The following is a 23,239-nucleotide window of genomic DNA, read 5'->3' on the forward strand; positions in this document are numbered from 1 at the left end:
GAGGAGAGATTTTCTTCTGCCTTGTCCTCTATCTGGCAGAAGATTCAAGTGAATTTTGAGAGGATGGGTGAGGGGAACAAGCGAATGGCTGATAAGAGACGTATGACTGGTCCGGACCTGTGTGTGGGTGATCTGGTGTGGTTATCTACTAAAAATATTAAACTGAAAGTACCATCTTGGAAACTGGGTCCAAGATTTATTGGACCTTACAAAATATCTACGGTGATCAATCCAGTAGCGTTTCGTCTGGATCTTCCGCAGATCTGGAGGATCCACGATGTGTTCCACAGGTCTTTACTTAAGAAATATGTGAAACCGGTGGAACCATCGCCATTGCCTCCTCCCCCTGTTCTGGTTGATGGAAATTTAGAGTTCGAGATCTCTAGGGTTCTCGACTCACAGGTTCTTCTGGGTTCTCTTCAGTACCTGGTACACTGGAGGGGATACGACCCTGAGGAGAGGATGTGGGTTCCAGCTGTGGATGTTAGTGCCAGCCGACTGGTGAGGGCTTTTCACAGATCCCACCCAGATAAAGTTGGGTCGGGGTGTCCAGGGGTCACCCGTAGAAGGGGGGGTACTGTCATGCCCTGCTCAGGTTATGTGCGAAGGTCTGCCAGGTTAGCAGCATGTGTGTAGCTTTTTGTTTTTGTTTTGGAGTTGAGCTTTAGCCGCCTCCCTTCAGGTGCACTGGGTGGGGTCGTTTGTATGAGTTTAAATTACGCCCCTTCCCAGTGTCCTGTGTGGGTTATAGCTTCTATCTTGCTCAGTGGAAGGAATGAAAGAAAGAAAGAAAGAAAGAAGGATTTGCTGTATCTGCTCTGTGACAAGATAAGTTGGTTTTGTTTTCTTGTGTGTGTTTTGTCTAGGCTGTTAGAGAGACGCCTGTCTCCTCCAGGTCTGTGGAAGCAAGCTGTCTCTTTCCCCCGTCACCATCTTAGGTATTTTAGGGAATCTTCAGCCTTAGGCACGGAGGCACGTTTATTCCCACCTCCAGGGTCTGAACGTGGGCACAGAAGTCTAGGGAAAGCTGGTAGGGATTTGTTAGGAGGTGAACTTTATCCCCAGCTTCTGGCCTAGACACTTGTTTGTGGATTTCTGTGGTATCTTGTATCCTGTCCAGCGTGACAGTTTGATTTACCAGTTTACAGTAAATACTCATTAAATGGTTCTATATACCTTTTTCCACAAAATACTGATAGAGGGGATTGGTGTACTGCCTTCCACCAAATATTGATTGAGGCCTGCAATATACCTGCTTCCACAAATACTGCTCTTCTAAAGGGACTTTGTCATAGGGTAATTTTGAAAATGACATGCAGAGGAAGAGGCAGGTCATTCCACAGGGGTGGTAGGGGTCGGGCAGGTGTACCAGGCCGGAGCCTAAGTGGGAAGTTGGAGAAGGTGCATGTGATTACGTCAAGGGACCACCAGAGTTGGTTGAGTGGCTTACTCAGCCTTCCGCTTCTGCACCCTCTTCATCCTCTGTATCTGCACCATCCTCACTCTCTGCTGTGTGCACCCCCAAAGACACCACCACCATAGCCCCTCCAATCGAGTCAGAGGAATTACACTGAACAAAAATACAAATGCAACACTTTTGGTTTTGCTCCCATTTTGCATGAGCTGAACTTAAAGATCTGAAACATTTTCTACATACACAAAAGACCCATTACTCTCAAATATTGTTCACAAATCTGTCTAAATCTGTGTTAGTGAGCACTTCTCCTTTGCCGAGATAATCCATCCCACCTCACAGGTGTGGCATATCAAGGTGCTGATTAGACAGCATTAATATTGTACAGGTGTTCCTTAGACTTCCCACAATAAAAGGACACTCTGAAATGTGCAGTTTAATCACAGTTTAATGCCACAGATGTCACAATGTTTGAGGGAGCGTGCAATTGGCATGCTGACTGCAGGAATGTCTACCAGAGCTGTTGCCCGTGCAATGAATGTTCATTTCTCTACCATAAGCCGTCTCCAAAGACGTTTCAGAGAATTTGGCAGTACTTCCAACCGGCCTCACAACTGCAGACCACTTGGAACCACACCAGCCCAGGACCTCCACATCCAGCATGTTCACCTCCATGATCGTCTGAGACCAGCCACCCGGACAGCTGCAGCAACAATCGGTTTAGATAACCAAATAATTTTTGCACAAACTGTCAGAAACTGTCTCAGGGAAGCTCATCTGCATGCTCGTCGTCCTCATCGGGGTCTGAACCTGACTGTAGTTCGTCGCCGTAACCTACTTGAGTGGTCAAATGCTCACATTCGATGGCATCTGGAACATTGGAGAGGCGTTCTATTCACGGATGAGTCGCAGTTTTCAGTGTTAAGGGCAGATGGCAGACAGCGTGTGTGGCGGCGTGTGGATGAGTGGTTTGATGACGTCAACGCTGTGGCCCATGGTGGCGGTGGGGTTATGGTATGGGCAGGCTTATGTTATGGACCATGAACACAGGTGCATTTTATTTATGACATTTTGAATGCACAGAGATACCGTGATGAGATCCTGAGGCCCATTGTTGTGCCATTCATCCACGACCAGCACCTCATGTTGCAGCATGATAATGCATAGCCCCATATTGCAAGGATCTGTACACAATTCCTGGAAGCTGAAAACATCTCAGTTCTTGCATGGCCAGCATACTCACCGGAAATGTTACCCATTGAGCATGTTTTGGGATGCTCTGGATATAGGACAGCGTGTTCCAGTTCCTGCCAATATTCTGAAACTTCGCACAGCTATTGAAGAGGAGTGGACCAACATTCCACAGGCCACAATCAACAACCTGATCAACTTTATGCAACTGATATGTGTTGCACTGCGTGAGGCAAATACTGCCCAGTAAGGCAAAACTGTGCACGTTTCATAGAAACATAGAATGTGTCGGCAGATAGCAACCATTTGGCCCATCTAGTCTGCCCAATATACTGAATACTATGGGTAGCCCCTGGCCCTATCTCATATGAAGGATGGCCTTATGCCTATCCCATGCATGCTTAAACTCCTCCACTGTATTTGCAGCTACCACTTCTGCAGGAAGGCTATTCCATGCATCCACTACTCTCTCAGTAAAGTAATACTTCCGGATATTACTTTTAAACCTTTGCCCCTCTAATTTAAAACTATGTCCTCTTGTAGCAGTTTTTCTTCTTTTAAATATTCTCTCCTCTTTTACCTTGTTGATTCCCTTTATGTATTTAAAAGTTTCTATCATATCCCCTCTGTCTCGTATTTCTTCCAAGCTTTCCTGGTAAGTTTTATCCTGCAATCCATGTACCAGTTTAGTAGCTCTTCTCTGAACTCTCTCCAAAGTATCAATATTCTTCTGGAGATATGGTCTCCAGTACTGAGCACAATACTCCAAATGAGGTCTCACTAGTGCTCTGTAGAGCGGCATGAGCACCTCCCTCTTTCTACTGGTAATTCCTCTCCCTATACACCCAAGCATTCTGCTAGCATTTCCTGCTGCTCTATGACATTGTCTGTCTACCTTTAAGTCTTCTGAAATAATGATCCCTAAATCCCTTTTCTCAGATACTGAGGTTAGGACTGTATCACTGATTTTATATTCTGCTCTTGGGTTTTTACGCCCCAGGTGCATTATCTTGCACTTATCAACATTAAATTTTAGTTGCCAGATTTTTGACCATTCCTCTAGTTTTCCTAAGTCCTTTTCCATTTGGTGTATCCCTCCAGGAACATCAACCCTGTTACAAATCAACAATATGGGTCCCAGAACAGATCCCTGAGGTACCCCACTGGTAACAAGACATTGGTCTGAATATACTCCATTGACTACAACCCTCTGTTGCCTGTCCCTCAGCCACGGCCTAATCCATTCAACACATCCATTTCAGAGTGTCATTTTATTGTGGGAAGTCTAAGGCACACCTGTGCGATATTCATTCTGTCTAATCAGCACCTTGATATGCCACACCTGTGAGGTGGGATGGATTATCTTGGCAAAGGCTCACTAACACAGATTTAGACAGATTTGTGAACAATATTTGAGAGTAATGGGTCTTTTGTGTATGCAGAAAATGTTTCAGCTCATGCAAAATGGGAGCAAAACCAAAAGTGTTGCGTTTATATTTTTGTTCAGTGTATTTTCCTATCCATTCCCAGACCTTTCCGATGCACAGCCATTCTTGGCATCAGATCAGGAAGAGGAGGTAGCAACGGCCGCCACCCATGGGAATTGAATATGTGAGACTGCATATATACCAAGGGCCTTGGGACAAAAGAATACTCCAAAAAGAGTACAAGATGATTTTTTAGAGTATGGATTATGACCATTCATGGGCTTAATAAATGCCTCACTTTTGGAAGCTTTCTGTAAGACAATAATTAAGCATTCTTTCTTTCAGTCAAATTCATGAATATAAACAATGTTTGCTAATCCACAATGTTTTTATGCTCATCGTACCTCCTTCTGTATATTTTCTTACCCATCACCTCCCATTGCATTGTCCTACCAAATCTTAGAGAACAACTCATACAACTAGCACTGATCAAACACCCATTATATTCTCAATCCTTCCCTATACTTTGCACTATGACCATTTAAAGCCCTGTGCTATATACATTTACTTGTTCTTTTCATGGCAGTTAATAATTGCTGTAATAATCTGATACATTGTTGAGATGGTACCACCCATTTTTTATTAAGGCTACTTTCACATTAGGGTTTTCAATTCCGCTATTGAGATCCGTCATAGGATCTCAATAGCGGAAGAAAATGCTTCAGTTTTGTCCCCATTCATAGTCAATGGGGACAAGTCTGAACTCAACGAAACAGAATGCACTAGAATGCATTCCGTTCCGTTTGGTTGCGCTCCCATCGCAGACAGAATAACGCTGTGGTGCGGAGCAAGATGGACGTCCTGGCACACAATGTAAGTCAATGGGGACGGATCCATTTTCTCTGACACAATAGAAAAAGGATCCGTCACCCATTGACTTTCAGTGGTGTTCACGACTGATCCTTTATGGCTATAGAAGACATAATACAACCGGATCTGTTCATGACGGATGTAGGCGGTTGTATTATGGTAATTGAAGCTTTTTTGCAGATCCATGAGGGATCTGCAAAAAACACTAGTTTGAAAGTAGCCTTATTCAGTCAGTGTGGTTGCTGGTACACTGTGTGAAGGTGACCTACTTCTCTTGGATTTTACTGTGCTCTATTCATAGACTAAAGTAAGGACTGCATTTATTTTTATTGTTCCAATGCTCCATTAGAGTACAATCACAGGGTCAGGTTTCCTGATGCAGTTTTGGAAGTCATAACTAGGAGTGAATTCCAAAAAAGGTTGTATCCGTCCTTTATGCTTTCTTGGCTTTTATGATCCACTCCTGATTTTGGCTTCCAAAACTGTATCAAGAGACCTGTATGTATGGCCTTACTCTTAGGGCTGTGAGGGACTATCACTAGTTTTTCATCTTTGAAAGTTTACTTACCGTACATTCTATTTCATTAAATTTTAAGGGGGCCTTCAAACATGACAGATTTTGTTGCAGTAATTCTCTGCGACTGAAAAGCTGTTCAATTTACCTGAATGAGACTTGCCAAAATCCATCTGCTTGCCACTAAAACAATAATATTCAGGTGAGTAGAACAGATTTTTAGTCGCAGAGGGGACATTAAAAGGGTAGCACTACTGTTAGGGAGCAGTAAGGGGGCAGCACTTTGTAAGAAAGCAATTGTCCACTTATGAAAAAAAAGTGGAGTGTACAGGCATCCGGTATCAGGGGATGAGTTCCACATTAACATTTTTTGACATGTGCTTTAGAATGGGTCACATATGCTGTGGTGTTCCTGCAATTTGTATGTAGGTGAAACCAACACACAGCTTAATAACCACTAGTATACTATCCTCAAAAAGGGCTTAGACCTACCTGTGTCCAAGCACTTCAGTGACTGTAAGCGTGAGAGTGGTCTTAGATTCATGATCATTAAAGGGCATCTGTCAGCAGATTTGTACCTATGAAACTGGCTCACCTGTTGCATGTGCTGAAGGCATCTGTGTTGGTCCCTTGTTCATATGTGTCCATAGTGCTGACCAATATGAAGTTTTAATATATGCAACTGAGCATCTAGGAGCAATGGGAACTTACACCTAGAGGCTCCGCTCTCTATAGCACTAGCTATATATTTCCTCTTTAGATAAATCACAATTGCTTGAAAAAGGCTCCAAATAGTAGGTGAAACATTGCATTTTAATGGACAGAAGTGAAAAAATGCACCATTTCACTGGAATAGCTGGAGTGCTGTGAACCCTTTCATATCTGTTGTCTGGACATTTGGATCGGGAATTAGATTGCGTGCACCTCTTTGCATTTGCCTACCAAATGCTACTTTCTTCTGGTAAGGAGAGAAAGTGGAGGACAGGAGTGGTGGTAGCAATGATGGTGGTGCTCCCTGGGGCCATGCAATGATAAGAGGATGTACTCTTTCTTCATTTGGGACACATCCTAGATTTAGGAGAGTCTCCTGCCTGGTGGTGGTTAAGGGTAACCTTGGTGTTGGTGGGAGTTGTCGGTGCAAGGCAAGGTCCCGGTTGAAGGAGGAAGGCAACCATGCAATACTATGAAAATGCAGGTGTTGGTGCAGGCAATGATGAGGCCAATAGAAAAGTTCTTTACTAGCAACTAAAGTTCAAATACATTAACAGTTCTCAACTCGCATAAACCGGCAGATCTTAAATAGTTTTCTAATGCAGTTCTTAGATTATCACACGCTGCACAAGCCAATTTAAATTTTTTTTGGGGGGAGAGTACTGCCTTCTGCTTTTACAGTGTTTCCAAAGGTTTACAATAAAGGAGTATTTTTATATTACATGAAATACATGTGTTCTAATAGTTTGCAGCTTTTATCTTTAGATGCTACCGCATTTTCATTAGAACACTAAAGCAGTGGAAAAACAGCTATAATATTGACTTTTAGTAGAAGAAAATGGTCATTAATAAGAGCCAAATGCTTTATTCTCTTGTCATTATCTCTATGTCTTTATCAGATGATTTTTTATGGGTATATTTTTCATATTCTTTAATTTTCTTCATGCAATTAGTGCGTAATTACAGACCAACAATATATCACTAGAAGGAGTCTTGCTTCTTGGAGGAATGTCCGCGTTGCTTAATTCAACGGAAATGAGTGGTGTTGGAGCCTTCCCAAGGAGAGCGAAAGATGGCTTCAGAACATATTTGTGTAATATCATCAACTTCAATATTACCCTAAAGTGGTGGTAATGTTAAACTGAAACACATTTCAGGGGGTGGATTTTAAAGCATTTTGTTACTTTTCCAAACCCATAACACGCTGTATTATTTACAAAAAGGATTCGGTTCCAAATCTCAAGTTCTTACAAAACAATGAATTGTAAGTTTATCTAATGGAATCTTTCTCAGTTTCATGGACAATCAAAGAGCCTTAGCATATACATAAGTGTTTCATTATTGTTATTCAGTCCTCAGATGTAATGGTCTAGCACACAAATCCTTTTTTCCAACAATCCTTTAAGTGTGTACCAGTTTTTAGAGCAAGGCGTGCTGTGACTCACTAAACAATGCTTGGACTTTGTTCCAAGTAAGCCAGCTCCTCACCACCCCTCTAATGAAACTGGAGCCATGTTAATAGAACTGCTGAAATATATGTAGCTTTCAGACATATTGCAGTGTATCACCACATACCTGTAAATGGAAATATTGATACTTACACAAGAGTATAGACCATGTTACTATGACTTCTTACAAATGTTACAGTTTAAAGGGCAACTAAACATTTGTTGGAAATATAAAGGAGAAGACGAGCTTCTCCAATCGCTCTGCCCCTTTGGCCTTTCTTGGCTCTGCTCAGCTTTTTAAGCATTTGGATTATGGATCCATAGAAAGTAGGAAGCTCTCCAATTAGTGTGAAGCAAGATCTCCCGGCATACCCTGACTACTTCTTAGGTACTGTATATCTGTGACTGTCCCATTCAGCTGAATTAGAGTTGCAGAAGTTGCAGAGTTGCTTCAGAAACAATCCCTTTCACATGTACTATAAAGATCAGCTATTTACTCACAGAAATTTCTGCAACAGTTCTTTTACATGTGAATGTACCCCACCCCACCTGCCAACAAGTCCCCGGGCTGAACTAGGAGAATTAATTTCCTACCCCTTCACAGCATCTTGATGGGATTTTGATCCTCACTTTGACTTGGCCATTCAAAACCCATCCATTACTTGTTTTTCAGCCATTCAAGTGGATTTATTAGTTTGTTTAGCTTTATCTTCATCTTGTAAGGTCAACTTTTGGATGAGCTTCAATGCATTTTCCCGAGATTACTATGCTTTCTAATATTCTCATGCATTTGTTATCCTTATGTACATCTTCTCCATGCATTTTTCAATTTGGACCCCCCTGACCTGTTTTCACAATGTAAACAAATTACTCTGCTTTCTTTACCTCGTGTATGTAGCACTTCCAAACAAACCTATGATATATCCAACCATACCCATGATGCATGTCTCCTTCCTCTGTCATAGTTCCAGCATTGCCCCTAACAAATCCCAGTTAGTTTATAGCGCCTTCCACCCAGCTAGTTACATGGACACTCCCTTTTCACCAATAAAGGTAAAATGACCAATAAAGGTAAAATAAATACATTACAACATTAGAGTTACCTTCATAAATGATGATTTTAAAGGAGTTTGATGCAAACAGGAAAAACCCTTTAAGACTGGTGCTATATAGTGACTTTGTTGCGTGACCAAAGATCATTTTAAAACACTGTAGCCTCACAAGTTTACAGCATATGGAAGTGCATGGAGTCTCATTGTAAACTGCAAAATGCTATGACTGTGACTTGAACTTTAGGGTCACAATGCTACTCAATTATTATGTGAGGCTGTAGTTCTACACAGCAATCTTTGGTTGTGCCATGTTTGCTGCAGTCAAACTGGTCATGTACTGTAGCTCCTACCTTAAACCCTGATGCAGACAAGTCCGAAATGATGAAATTTCCTCTACTATGCTTTGCAATTGGTAGGCTGGTATTTCACTAGCCTACCAATTGCAAAGCAAAGTAGAGGACATTTCATTAAATATTTCTTGGCTGGACTCTATCTTTTCCTTCTCTTCCCAGAGTACATTTTTCCCCCAGAAATCCTGGTGTTTGCCTCAGTGTTCATGGACAAATTTCAATATTGACCTAATGTATTTTCTTGTCAGTAAGGCTTTCTTTCTTGCACACCACCCGTGCAAATCTAATCTGTGTGAGACTTATAGGCGATACATGCCCCTCTGGAATTCTGGAAGGGTTGCAAATGAGATCTTAACAAGCTGCTCTCTCCCTAAGGAGAGTTAGTTCCCCCCTGACCCGGACACAGGCCTCTCACCCAGTTAAGCTAGTACTCTCTGCTCTGCACTGAGGAGGGGCAATCACCCCGAAACTGCTGTCTGCAGATAAGGTGTTGGCTTATTTAATATCCAAGTCATGCCTCAAGTTTTATTTTAATTGCTGAACATTGACTTATAGGCTAGCTGACTTACATCTGGTGGCATTAGAGGCAGAGCTTGTTAAGAGCTCATTTGTATCCCCTCTCTCCCAGAATTCCAGAGGAGCATGTATGGCCTATAAGTCTCCTGACACTAATTAAGGTGCTCTCTCCCTAAGGAGAGATAGTACCCCCCTAACCCTGACAGGCCTCTCACCCAGTCAAGCCAGTACTCTCTGCTCTGCACTGATAAGAGGCAATCACCCCGAAACAGCTGTCTGCAAATGAGGTGCTGGCTTATTTAATATCCAAGTCATGTCACGAGGCTTAGCTAAAGAGCTTAACATTGACTTATAAGATAGTTGCCTTACATCTGGTGGCATTACAGACAGAGCTTGTTAGGAGCTCATTTGCATCCCTTCCTTCCCAGAATTCCAGAGGAGCATGTATGGCCTAAGTCTCCTCACACTGATTAAGGTGCTCTCTCCCTAAGGAGAGTTAGTTCCCCCCGAACCGGACACAGGCCTCTCACCCAGTTAAGCCAGTACTCTCTGCTCTGCACTGATAAAGGGGCAATCACCATGAAACAGCTGTCTGCAGATGAGGTGCTGGCTTGTTTAATGTCTGTGAAGGTTCTCATTTATCCAGGTCATGGTATATACACTCACCTAAAGAATTATTAGGAACACCTGTTCTATTTCTCATTAATGCGATTATCTAGTCAACCAATCACATGGCAGTTGCTTTAATGCATGTAGGGTTGTGGTCCTGGTCAAGACAATCTCCTGAACTCCAAACTGAATGTCAGAATGGGAAAAAAAGATGGGCTACAACAGCAGAAGACCCCACCGGGTACCACTCATCTCCACTACAAATAGGAAAAAGAGGCTACAATTTGCACGAGCTCACCAAAATTGGACTGTTGAAGACTGGAAAAATGTTGCCTGGTCTGAGGAGTCCGAATTTGGCGTAAACAGAATGAGAACATGTATCCATCATGCCTTGTTACCACTGTGCAGGCTGGTGGTGGTGGTGTAATGGTGTGGGGGATGTTCTCTGGGCACACTTTAGGCCCCTTAGTGGCCATTGGCCATCGTTTAAATGCCATGGGCTACCTGAGCATTGTTTCTGACCATGTCCATCCCTTCATGACCACCATGTACCTATCCTCTGATAGCTACTTCCAGCAGGATAATGCACCATGTCACAAAGCTCGAATCATTTCAAATTGGTTTCTTGAACATGACAATGAGTTAACTGTACTAAAATGGCCCCCACAGTCACCAGATCTCAACCCAATAGAGCATCTTTGGGATGTGGTGGAACGGGAGCTTCGTGCCCTGGCTGTGCATCCCTCAAATCTCCATCAACTGCAAGATGCTATCCTATCAATATGGGCCAACATTTCTAAAGAATGCTATCAGCACCTTGTTGAATCAATGCCACATAGAATTAAGGCAGTTCTGAAGGCAAAAGGGGGTCCAACACCGTATTAGTATGGTGTTCCTAAAAATTCTTTAGGTGAGTGTATATGGCTTATTTAATATCCAAATCATGTCTCAAGGCTTATTTTAAGAGCTGAACATTGACTTATAGGATGGCAGCCTTACATCTGGTGGTATTAGAGGCAGATGTTGTTAAGAACTCATTTCATAAAGCCATAAATCATGGCTTTTGGAATGTGTCAATAAAAAACATGAAAAAATCATGATGCCATTAAAAGGGTTTTCTGGGATTTTAATATTGATGACCTATCCTCGGGATAGGTCATCAATATTGGATTGGCAGGGGGCTGACACCAGGCACCCCCACTGATCAGCTGTTTGAAGAGAAGGTTATGCTCCGTGCCAGCGCTGCCTCCTCTTCATTGTTTAACTGCTCGCTGTGGCAACAGCAGTGGTGGTCAGGTTAAATTACAAGCCGTCCCTTTTGCTTTCATGCTACGGCTCCTTCCTATTCAAGTGTATAGGAACGAGCCATCCCATAGAAGTGAAATGGATCGGCTTGTAATTACACCTGCTCACCGGTGTCGGGTGTCAGACCCCCACCAATCTGATATTGATGACCTATCCTGAGGAAAGAAAAATACAGACGGTATCAGCCGCATCTCACATCATCGACTGCTTTGAAGTCCGAAGAAAGTCGTTATGTGAGATGCTGCTGATACGTCTGCATTTTTCTACATATTCTGGCCGTTGGATCCAAGGCCATCGGTGAGGCTGTTGCATCTATTTGGATACATCAACAAGGACTGAGTGGTGCTGCTTCTACATTTTGTTTATTGCTATCCTGAGGATTAGAGTTGAGCGAACACCTGGATGTTCGGGTTCGAGAAGTTCGGCCGAACATCCCGGAAATGTTCGGGTTCGGGATCCGAACCCGATCCGAACTTCGTCCCGAACCCGAACCCCATTGAAGTCAATGGGGACCCGAACTTTTCGGCACTAAAAAGGCTGTAAAACAGCCCAGGAAAGAGCTAGAGGGCTGCAAAAGGCAGCAACATGTAGGTAAATCCCCTGCAAACAAATGTGGATAGGGAAATGAATTAAATTAAAAATTAAATAAATAAAAATTAACCAAAATCAATTGGAGAGAGGTTCCATAGCAGAGAATCTGGCTTCCCGTCACCCACCACTGGAACAGTCCATTCTCAGATATTTAGGCCCCGGCACCCAGGCAGAGGAGAGAGGTCCCGTAACAGAGAATCTGTCTTCATGTCAGCAGAGAATTAGTCTGCATGTCATAGCAGAGAATGAGGCTTCACGTCAGCCACCACTGCAACAGTCCATTGGCATATATTTAGGCCCAGCACCCAGGCAGAGGAGGGAGGTCCCGTAACAGAGAATCTGTCTTCATGTCAGCAGAGAATTAGTCTGCATGTCATAGCAGAGAATGAGGCTTCACGTCAGCCACCACTGCAACAGTTCATTGGCATATATTTAGGCCCAGCACACACACAGGCAGAGGAGAGAGGTCCCGTAACAGAGAATCTGGCTTCATGTCAGCAGAGAATCAGTCTGCATGTCATAGCAGAGAATGAGGCTTCACGTCAGCCACCACTGCAACAGTCCATTGGCATATATTTAGGCCCAGCACACACACAGGCAGAGGAGAGAGGTCCCGTAACAGAGGATCTGGCTTCATGTCAGCAGAGAATCAGTCTGCATGTCATAGCAGAGAATCAGGCTTCACGTCAGCCACCACTGCAACAGTCCATTGTCATAAATTTAGGCCCAGCACCCAGGCAGAGGAGAGAGGTCCCGTAACAGACAATCTGGCTTCATGTCAGCAGAGAATTAGTCTGCATGTCATAGCAGAGAATGAGGCTTCACGTCAGCCACCACTGCAACAGTCCATTGGCATATATTTAGGCCTAGCACACAGGCAGAGGAGAGAGGTCCCGTAACAGACAATCTGGCTTCATGTCAGCAGAGAATCAGTCTGCATGTCATAGCAGAGAATGAGGCTTCACGTCACCCACCACTGCAACAGTCCATTGGCATATATTTAGGCCTAGCACACAGGCAGAGCAGAGAGGTCCCGTAACAGACAATCTGGCTTCATGACAGCAGAGAATCAGTCTGCATGTCATAGCAGAGAATGAGGCTTCACGTCACCCACCACTGCAACAGTCCATTGGCATATATTTAGGCCTAGCACACAGGCAGAGCAGAGAGGTCCCGTAACAGACAATCTGGCTTCATGACAGCAGAGAATCAGTCTGCATGTCATAGCAGAGAATGAGGCTTCACGTCACCCACCACTGCAACAGTCCATTGGCATATATTTAGGCCTAGCACACAGGCAGAGGAGAGAGGTCCCGTAACAGACGATCTGGCTTCATGTCAGCAGAGAATCAGTCTGCATGTCATAGCAGAGAATGAGGCTTCACGTCAGCCACCACTGCAACAGTCCATTGGCATATATTTAGGCCCAGCACCCAGGCAGAGGAGGGAGGTCCCGTAACAGAGAATCTGTCTTCATGTCAGCAGAGAATTAGTCTGCATGTCATAGCAGAGAATGAGGCTTCACGTCAGCCACCACTGCAACAGTCCATTGGCATATATTTAGGCCCAGCACACACACAGGCAGAGGAGAGAGGTCCCGTAACAGAGAATCTGTCTTCATGTCAGCAGAGAATTAGTCTGCATGTCATAGCAGAGAATCAGGCTTCACGTCACCCACCACTGCAACAGTCCATTGGCATATATTTAGGCCCAGCACCCAGGCAGAGGAGGGAGGTCCCGTAACAGAGAATCTGTCTTCATGTCAGCAGAGAATTAGTCTGCATGTCATAGCAGAGAATGAGGCTTCACGTCAGCCACCACTGCAACAGTCCATTGGCATATATTTAGGCCCAGCACACACACAGGCAGAGGAGAGAGGTCCCGTAACAGACAATCTGGCTTCATGTCAGCAGAGAATTAGTCTGCATGTCATAGCAGAGAATGAGGCTTCACGTCACCCACCACTGCAACAGTCCATTGGCATATATTTAGGCCCAGCACCCAGGCAGAGGAGGGAGGTCCCGTAACAGAGAATCTGTCTTCATGTCAGCAGAGAATTAGTCTGCATGTCATAGCAGAGAATGAGGCTTCACGTCACCCACCACTGCAACAGTCCATTGGCATATATTTAGGCCTAGCACACAGGCAGAGCAGAGAGGTCCCGTAACAGACAATCAGGCTTCATGACAGCAGAGAATCAGTCTGCATGTCATAGCAGAGAATGAGGCTTCACGTCACCCACCACTGCAACAGTCCATTGGCATATATTTAGGCCTAGCACACAGGCAGAGCAGAGAGGTCCCGTAACAGACGATCTGGCTTCATGTCAGCAGAGAATTAGTCTGCATGTCATAGCAGAGAATGAGGCTTCACGTCAGCCACCACTGCAACAGTCCATTGGCATATATTTAGGCCCAGCACACACACAGGCAGAGGAGAGAGGTCCCGTAACAGAGAATCTGGCTTCATGTCAGCAGAGAATTAGTCTGCATGTCATAGCAGAGAATCAGGCTTCACGTCACCCACCACTGCAACAGTCCATTGGCATATATTTAGGCCCAGCACCCAGGCAGAGGAGGGAGGTCCCGTAACAGAGAATCTGTCTTCATGTCAGCAGAGAATTAGTCTGCATGTCATAGCAGAGAATGAGGCTTCACGTCAGCCACCACTGCAACAGTCCATTGGCATATATTTAGGCCCAGCACACACACAGGCAGAGGAGAGAGGTCCCGTAACAGAGAATCTGTCTTCATGTCAGCAGAGAATTAGTCTGCATGTCATAGCAGAGAATGAGGCTTCACGTCAGCCACCACTGCAACAGTCCATTGGCATATATTTAGGCCCAGCACACACACAGGCAGAGGAGAGAGGTCCCGTAACAGACAATCTGGCTTCATGTCAGCAGAGAATTAGTCTGCATGTCATAGCAGAGAATCAGGCTTCACGTCACCCACCACTGCAACAGTCCATTGGCATATATTTAGGCCCAGCACCCAGGCAGAGGAGGGAGGTCCCGTAACAGAGAATCTGTCTTCATGTCAGCAGAGAATTAGTCTGCATGTCATAGCAGAGAATGAGGCTTCACGTCAGCCACCACTGCAACAGTCCATTGGCATATATTTAGGCCCAGCACACACACAGGCAGAGGAGAGAGGTCCCGTAACAGACAATCTGGCTTCATGTCAGCAGAGAATTAGTCTGCATGTCATAGCAGAGAATGAGGCTTCACGTCACCCACCACTGCAACAGTCCATTGGCATATATTTAGGCCCAGCACCCAGGCAGAGGAGGGAGGTCCCGTAACAGAGAATCTGTCTTCATGTCAGCAGAGAATTAGTCTGCATGTCATAGCAGAGAATGAGGCTTCACGTCAGCCACCACTGCAACAGTCCATTGGCATATATTTAGGCCCAGCACACACACAGGCAGAGGAGAGAGGTCCCGTAACAGAGGATCTGGCTTCATGTCAGCAGAGAATCAGTCTGCATGTCATAGCAGAGAATCAGGCTTCACGTCAGCCACCACTGCAACAGTCCATTGGCATATATTTAGGCCTAGCACACAGGCAGAGGAGAGAGGTCCCGTAACAGACAATCTGGCTTCATGTCAGCAGAGAATCAGTCTGCATGTCATAGCAGAGAATGAGGCTTCACGTCAGCCACCACTGCAACAGTCCATTGTCATAAATTTAGGCCCAGCACCCAGGCAGAGGAGGGAGGTCCCGTAACAGACAATCTGGCTTCATGTCAGCAGAGAATTAGTCTGCATGTCATAGCAGAGAATCAGGCTTCATGTCAGCCACCACTGCAACAGTCCATTGGCATATATTTAGGCCTAGCACACAGGCAGAGGAGAGGTTCATTCAACTTTGGGTAGCATCGCAATATAATGGTAAAATGAAAATAAAAATAGGATTGAATGAGGAAGTGCCCTGGAGTCCAATAATATATGGTTATGGGGAGGTAGTTAATGTCTAATCTGGACAAGGGACGGACAGGTCCTGTGGGATCCATGCCTGGTTCATTTTTATGAACGTCAGCTTGTCCACATTGGCTGTAGACAGGCGGCTGCGTTTGTCTGTAATGACACCCCCTGCCGTGCTGAATACACGTTCAGACAAAACGCTGGCTGCCGGGCAGGCCAGCACCTCCAAGGCATAAAAGGCTAGCTCTGGCCACGTGGACAATTTAGAGACCCAGAAGTTGAATGGGGCCGAACCATCAGTCAGTACGTGGAGGGGTGTGCACACGTACTGTTCCACCATGTTAGTGAAATGTTGCCTCCTGCTAACACGTTGCGTATCAGGTGGAGGTGCAGTTAGCTGTGGCGTGTTGACAAAAGTTTTCCACATCTCTGCCATGCTAACCCTGCCCTCAGAGGAGCTGGCCGTGACACAGCTGCCTTGGCGACCTCTTGCTCCTCCTCTGCCTTGGCCTTGGGCTTCCACTTGTTCCCCTGTGACATTTGGGAATGCTCTCAGTAGCGCGTCTACCAACGTGCGCTTGTACTCGCGCATCTTCCTATCACGCTCCAGTGCAGGAAGTAAGGTGGGCACATTGTCTTTGTAGCGTGGATCCAGCAGGGTGGCAACCCAGTAGTCCGCACAGGTTAAAATGTGGGCAACTCTGCTGTCGTTGCGCAGGCACTGCAGCATGTAGTCGCTCATGTGTGCCAGGCTGCCCAGGGATAAGGACAAGCTGTCCTCTGTGGGAGGCGTATCGTCATCGTCCTGCCTTTCCCCCCAGCCACGCACCAGTGATGGACCCGAGCTGCGTTGGGTGCCACCCCGCTGTGACCATGCTTCATCCTCATCCTCCTCCACCTCCTCCTCATCCTCGTCCTCCTCGTCCTCCAGTAGTGGGCCCTGGCTGGCCACATTTGTACCTGGCCTCTGCTGTTGCCAAAAACCTCCCTCTGAGTCACTTCGAAGAGACTGGCCTGAAAGTGCTAAAAATGACCCCTCTTCCTCCTCCTCCTCCTCCTGGGCCACCTCCTCTTCCATCATCGCCCTAAGTGTTTTCTCAAGGAGACATAGAAGTGGTATTGTAACGCTGATAACGGTGTCATCGCCACTGGCCATGTTGGTGGAGTACTCGAAACAGCGCAACAGGGCACACAGGTCTCGCATGGAGGCCCAGTCATTGGTGGTGAAGTGGTGCTGTTCTGTAGTGCGACTGACCCGTGCGTGCTGCAGCTGAAACTCCACTATGGCCTGCTGCTGCTCGCACAGTCTGTCCAGCATGTGCAAGGTGGAGTTCCACCTGGTGGGCACGTCGCATATGAGGCGGTGAGCGGGAAGGCCGAAGTTACGCTGTAGCGCAGACAGGCGAGCAGCAGCAGGATGTGAACGCCGGAAGCGCGAACAGACGGCCCGCACTTTATGCAGCAGCTCTGACATGTCGGGGTAGTTGTGAATGAACTTCTGCACCACCAAATTCAGCACATGCGCCAAGCAAGGGATGTGCGTCAAATTGGCTAGTCCCAGAGCTGCAACGAGATTTCGCCCATTATCACACACCACCAGGCCGGGCTTGAGGCTCACCGGCAGCAACCACTCGTCGGTCTGTTGTTCTATACCCCGCCACAACTCCTGTGCGGTGTGGGGCCTGTCCCCCAAACATATGAGTTTCAGAATGGCCTGCTGACGTTTACCCCGGGCTGTGCTGAAGTTGGTGGTGAAGGTGTGTGGCTGACTGGATGAGCAGGTGGAAGAAGAGGAGGAGGAAGCCGAGAAGGAGGAGGTGGCAACAGGAGGCAAAGAATGTTGCCCTGCGATCCTTGGCGGCGGAAGGACGTGCGCCAAACAGCTCTCCGCCTGGGGCCCAGCTGCCACTACATTTACCCAGTGTGCAGTTAGGGAGATATAGCGTCCCTGGCCGTGCTTACTGGTCCACGTATCTGTGGTTAGGTGGACCTTGCCACAGATGGCGTTGCGCAGTGCACACTTGATTTTATCGGATACTTGGTTGTGCAGGGAAGGCACGGCTCTCTTGGAGAAGTAGTGCCGGCTGGGAACAACATACTGTGGGACAGCAAGCGACATGAGCTGTTTGAAGCTGTCTGTGTCCACCAGCCTAAATGACAGCATTTCATAGGCCAGTAGTTTAGAAATGCTGGCATTCAGGGCCAGGGATCGAGGGTGGCTAGGTGGGAATTTACGCTTTCTATCAAATGTTTGTGAGATGGAGAGCTGAACGCTGGCGTGTGACATGGTTGAGACGCTTGGTGACGGAGGTGGTGGTGGTGGTGTTGGTGGTACATCCCCTGTTTGCTGGGCGGCAGGTGCCAACGTTCCTCCAGAGGCGGAGGAAGAGGCCGAGGCGGCAGCAGCAGAATAGGCCGAGGCGGCAGCAGCAGAAGAGGTAGCAGGGGGAGCCTGAGTGACTTCCTTGGTTTTAAGGTGTTTACTCCACTGCAGTTCATGCTTTGCATGCAGGTGCCTGGTCATGCAGGTTGTGCTCAGGTTCAGAACGTTAATGCCTCGCTTCAGGCTCTGATGGCACAGCGTGCAAACCACTCGGGTCTTGTCGTCAGCACATTGTTTGAAGAAGTGCCATGCCAGGGAACTCCTTGAAGCTGCCTTTGGGGTGCTCGGTCCCAGATGGCGGCGGTCAGTAGCAGGCGGAGTCTCTTGGCGGCGGGTGTTCTGCTTTTGCCCACTGCTCCCTCTTTTGCTACGCTGTTGGCTCGGTCTCACCACTGCCTCTTCCTCTGAACTGTGAAAGTCAGTGGCACGACCTTCATTCCATGTGGGGTCTAGGACCTCATCGTCCCCTGCATCGTCTTCCACCCAGTCTTGATCCCTGACCTCCTGTTCAGTCTGCACACTGCAGAAAGACGCAGCAGTTGGCACCTGTGTTTTGTCATCATCAGAGACATGCTGAGGTGGTATTCCCATGTCCTCATCATCAGGAAACATAAGTGGTTGTGCGTCAGTGCATTCTATGTCTTTCACCGCTGGGGAAGGGCTAGGTGGATGCCCTTGGGAAACCCTGCCAGCGGAGTCTTCAAACAGCATAAGAGACTGCTGCATAACTTGAGGCTGAGACAGTTTCCCTGGTATGCATGGGGGTGATGTGACAGACTGATGGGGTTGGTTTTCAGGCGCCATCTGTGCGCTTTCTGCAGAAGACTGGGTGGGAGATAATGTGAACGTGCTGGATCCACTGTCGGCCACCCAATTGACTAATGCCTGTACCTGCTCAGGCCTTACCATCCTTAGAACGGCATTGGGCCCCACCATATATCGCTGTAAATTCTGGCGGCTACTGGGACCTGAGGTAGTTGGTACACTAGGACGTGTGGATGTGGCAGAACGGCCACGTCCTCTCCCAGCACCAGAGGGTCCACTAACACCACCACGACCATGTCCACGTCCGCGTCCCTTACTAGATGTTTTTCTCATTGTTATGGTTCACCACAACAACAAATATATTATTTGGCCCAATGTATTGTATTCAAATTCAGCGGGATATAAATTTGAGGCCTAGTATTTAGGCGCTGGGTGACCGGTATGGATTTAGTGACAGAATTAGACTTGGAAATGCACAGAAGCGTGTGTGTGAAGTTATTCTGAATGACCCTATGTGCACCTTCAATATGATCTACCCTTTTAGGGATAGATTTCAAATAGCTCTGATATAGCAGAAACGACTAAATTATGAAATTGCTAAATTGGGAATTGTATTTCAACCCAGAACAAAAAATGTGCTTTGACGGACACTAAATAACTTTCCCAGCCACAACAGGACAGCGGTAACGAGAGATTTAGCGGGATATAAATTTGAGGCCTAGTATTTAGGCGCTGGGTGACAGGTATGGGTTTAGTGACAGAATTAGATTTGGAAATGCACAGTAGCGGGTGTGTGAAGTTATTCTGAATGACCCTATGTGCACCTTGAATATTATATACCCTTTTAGGGATAGATTTCAAATAGCTCTGATATAGCAGAAACCACTAAATTATGAAATTGCTAAATTGGGAATTGTATTTCAACCCAGAACAAGAAATGTGCTTGAACGGACACTAAATAACTCGCCCAGCTACAGCACTAGGGACAGATTTAGCTGGATATAAATTTGAGGCCTAGTATTTAGGCGCTGGGTGACCGGTATGGATTTAGTGACAGAATTAGACTTGGAAATGCACAGAAGCGTGTGTGTGAAGTTATTCTGAATGACCCTATGTGCACCTTGAATATTATATACCCTTTTAGGGATAGATTTCAAATAGCTCTGATATAGCAGAAACCACTAAATTATGAAATTGCTAAATTGGGAATTGTATTTCAACCCAGAACAAGAAATGTGCTTGAACGGACACTAAATAACTCGCCCAGCTACAGCACTAGGGACAGATTTAGCTGGATATAAATTTGAGGCCTAGTATTTAGGCGCTGGGTGACCGGTATGGATTTAGTGACAGAATTAGACTTGGAAATGCACAGAAGCGTGTGTGTGAAGTTATTCTGAATGACCCTATGTGCACCTTGAATATTATATACCCTTTTAGGGATAGATTTCAAATAGCTCTGATATAGCAGAAACCACTAAATTATGAAATTGCTAAATTGGGAATTGTATTTCAACCCAGAACAAAAAATGTGCTTTGACGGACACTAAATAACTTTCCCAGCCACAACAGGACAGCGTTAACGAGAGATTTAGCAGGATATAAATTTGAGGCCTAGTATTTAGGCGCTGGGTGACAGGTATGGGTTTAGTGACAGAATTAGACTTGGAAATACACAGTAGCGGGTGTGTGTGAAGTTATTCTGAATGACCCAATGTGCACCTTGAATATTATATACCCTTTTAGGGATAGATTTAAAATAGCTCTGATATAGCAGAAACCACTAAATTATGAAATTGCTAAATTGGGAATTGTATTTCAACCCAGAACAAGAAATGTGCTTGAACGGACACTAAATAACTCGCCCAGCTACAGCACTAAGGACAGATTTAGCGGGATATAAATTTGAGGCCTAGTATTTAGGCGCTGGGTGACAGGTATGGGTTTAGTGCCAGAATTAGACTTGGAAATACACAGTAGCGGGTGTGTGTGAAGTTATTCTGAATGACCCAATGTGCACCTTGAATATTATATACCCTTTTAGGGATAGATTTCAAATAGCTCTGATATAGCAGAAACCACTAAATTATGAAATTGCTAAATTGGGAATTGTATTTCAACCCAGAACAAGAAATGTGCTTGAACGGACACTAAATAACTCGCCCAGCTACAGCACTAAGGACAGATTTAGCGGGATATAAATTTGAGGCCTAGTATTTAGGCGCTGGGTGACAGGTATGGGTTTAGTGCCAGAATTAGACTTGGAAATACACAGTAGCGGGTGTGTGTGAAGTTATTCTGAATGACCCAATGTGCACCTTGAATATTATATACCCTTTTAGGGATAGATTTCAAATAGCTCTGATATAGCAGAAACCACTAAATTATGAAATTGCTAAATTGGGAATTGTATTTCAACCCAGAACAAGAAATGTGCTTGAACGGACACTAAATAACTCGCCCAGCTACAGCACTAAGGACAGATTTAGCGGGATATAAATTTGAGGCCTAGTATTTAGGCGCTGGGTGACAGGTATGGGTTTAGTGCCAGAATTAGACTTGGAAATACACAGTAGCGGGTGTGTGTGAAGTTATTCTGAATGACCCAATGTGCACCTTGAATATTATATACCCTTTTAGGGATAGATTTCAAATAGCTCTGATATAGCAGAAACCACTAAATTATGAAATTGCTAAATTGGGAATTGTATTTCAACCCAGAACAAGAAATGTGCTTGAACGGACACTAAATAACTCGCCCAGCTACAGCACTAAGGACAGATTTAGCGGGATATAAATTTGAGGCCTAGTATTTAGGCGCTGGGTGACAGGTATGGGTTTAGTGCCAGAATTAGACTTGGAAATACACAGTAGCGGGTGTGTGTGAAGTTATTCTGAATGACCCAATGTGCACCTTGAATATTATATACCCTTTTAGGGATAGATTTCAAATAGCTCTGATATAGCAGAAACCACTAAATTATGAAATTGCTAAATTGGGAATTGTATTTCAACCCAGAACAAGAAATGTGCTTGAACGGACACTAAATAACTCGCCCAGCTACAGCACTAAGGACAGATTTAGCGGGATATAAATTTGAGGCCTAGTATTTAGGCGCTGGGTGACAGGTATGGGTTTAGTGCCAGAATTAGACTTGGAAATACACAGTAGCGGGTGTGTGTGAAGTTATTCTGAATGACCCAATGTGCACCTTGAATATTATATACCCTTTTAGGGATAGATTTCAAATAGCTCTGATATAGCAGAAACCACTAAATTATGAAATTGCTAAATTGGGAATTGTATTTCAACCCAGAACAAGAAATGTGCTTGAACGGACACTAAATAACTCGCCCAGCTACAGCACTAAGGACAGATTTAGCGGGATATAAATTTGAGGCCTAGTATTTAGGCGCTGGGTGACAGGTATGGGTTTAGTGCCAGAATTAGACTTGGAAATACACAGTAGCGGGTGTGTGTGAAGTTATTCTGAATGACCCAATGTGCACCTTGAATATTATATACCCTTTTAGGGATAGATTTCAAATAGCTCTGATATAGCAGAAACCACTAAATTATGAAATTGCTAAATTGGGAATTGTATTTCAACCCAGAACAAGAAATGTGCTTGAACGGACACTAAATAACTCGCCCAGCTACAGCACTAAGGACAGATTTAGCGGGATATAAATTTGAGGCCTAGTATTTAGGCGCTGGGTGACAGGTATGGGTTTAGTGCCAGAATTAGACTTGGAAATACACAGTAGCGGGTGTGTGTGAAGTTATTCTGAATGACCCAATGTGCACCTTGAATATTATATACCCTTTTAGGGATAGATTTCAAATAGCTCTGATATAGCAGAAACCACTAAATTATGAAATTGCTAAATTGGGAATTGTATTTCAACCCAGAACAAGAAATGTGCTTGAACGGACACTAAATAACTCGCCCAGCTACAGCACTAAGGACAGATTTAGCGGGATATAAATTTGAGGCCTAGTATTTAGGCGCTGGGTGACAGGTATGGGTTTAGTGCCAGAATTAGACTTGGAAATACACAGTAGCGGGTGTGTGTGAAGTTATTCTGAATGACCCAATGTGCACCTTGAATATTATATACCCTTTTAGGGATAGATTTCAAATAGCTCTGATATAGCAGAAACCACT

This window comes from Bufo gargarizans, chromosome 2 (genome assembly GCF_014858855.1).
Source record: "Bufo gargarizans isolate SCDJY-AF-19 chromosome 2, ASM1485885v1, whole genome shotgun sequence".
Classification (NCBI taxonomy): Eukaryota; Metazoa; Chordata; class Amphibia; order Anura; family Bufonidae; genus Bufo; species Bufo gargarizans.